At 46.8% G+C, this 1308-nt stretch overlaps 1 protein-coding gene across 1 annotated transcript in view; it reads left to right on the top strand.

Annotated features, from left to right (window-relative positions):
- The window catches only part of Ndufa9 (NADH:ubiquinone oxidoreductase subunit A9), a 28962-nt gene that overhangs the window by 22324 nt on the left and 5330 nt on the right, over window positions 1–1308 (top strand). The window lies entirely within an intron of this gene.

Here is a 1308-nt window from a genome sequence, read left to right as displayed (position 1 = left end):
TTTTTTTAAAGATTTATTTCTTTATTATATGTAAGTACACTGTAGCTGTCTTCAGACACTCCAGAAGAGGGCGCCAGATCTCGTTACGGATGGTTGTGAACCACCATGTGGTTGCTGGGATTTGAACCTCGGACCTTCGGAAGAGCAGTCGGGTGCTCTTACCCACTGAGCCATCTCACCAGCCCCCTTCCTTCTTTTTTTTAAGATTTACTTTATTTATTTTATGTATATGAGTACACTGTAGCTGTACTGATGGTTGTGAGGCAATATGTGATTGCTGGGAATGAAGGTTGCTCCCACTGGTTGGCCCCTGTATCTAAGTACACTGTAGCTGTCTTCAGACGCACCAGAAGAGGGCGTCAGATCCCATTACAGATGGTTGTGAGCCACCATGTGGTTGCTGGGATTTGAACTCAGGATCTCTGGAAGAGCAGTCAAGTACTCTTAACCACTGAGCCATCTCTCCAGCCCCCTTCCTTCCTCCCTCCCTCCCTCCTTCCTTCCTTCCTTCCTTCCTTCCTTCCTTCCTTCCTTCCTTCCTGTCACTTCTTCCCTTTGGGGATTAAAATTTTGTACCTACTGGGCATAGTAGCTCAGTGGCAAAACCCTTGCCTGGGAAGTGTGAAGTCCTGAACTCAGTCAGTCCCCATTTTTCAGCAGTGCTCTAGGCACCTAAGACACCAGAGCAAACGTTCCTGCAGCTTGTGGTTTTTAGGCAGTCGGTATGTAGCTCAGTTGTGTGTGCTTAGTACACTCAAAGCCCTAGCTTCAATCCCCAGCACCACAAACAAAAACCCTTAACACAACCCACAGCACAACATGGTGACGTGATGGAGGTTGTTTATTGATAGCGTTCTCCTTCAGTGGCCTTTCTTCCACTCGTTTAACACTCCCTGTGACTTATGTAATAGACAGGGATGGATGGAGTGTGGACAGAGGAACAGCGGAGAAGGCCCTGGAAGACTGTCCCCACTCAAGGGTGTGCCGGAGGTTAGGACTACTGAGTGCAGGGCTTTCAAGACACCGAGAGAAGTCGAAAGGAAAAGTAGTTTTGTTTAACATATATTTTATATATGTTTTACTCTGAGTAGCCCCGACTGGCCTGGAACTGGCTGCATGTACCATGCTATCTTGGAACTTGCTGTGTATACTATCTTGGAACTTGCTGTGTAGACGCAGCTGTCTTTGAATTTAAAACAATGCTCCTACCCCCACCCTCGCCCCCGCCTCTGCCCATTCTGAAATCATAGGTGTGGACCACTCACTGCACCCGACCTTTTTACAGATTTTTTTTTTTTTTTTTTTTTT

The sequence above is a fragment of the Mus caroli genome, chromosome 6 (genome assembly GCF_900094665.2).
Source record: "Mus caroli chromosome 6, CAROLI_EIJ_v1.1, whole genome shotgun sequence".
Taxonomy (NCBI): Eukaryota; Metazoa; Chordata; class Mammalia; order Rodentia; family Muridae; genus Mus; species Mus caroli.
Note: the sequence above shows the minus strand (reverse complement) of the source record. Positions and strands in the feature narration are given on the sequence as shown.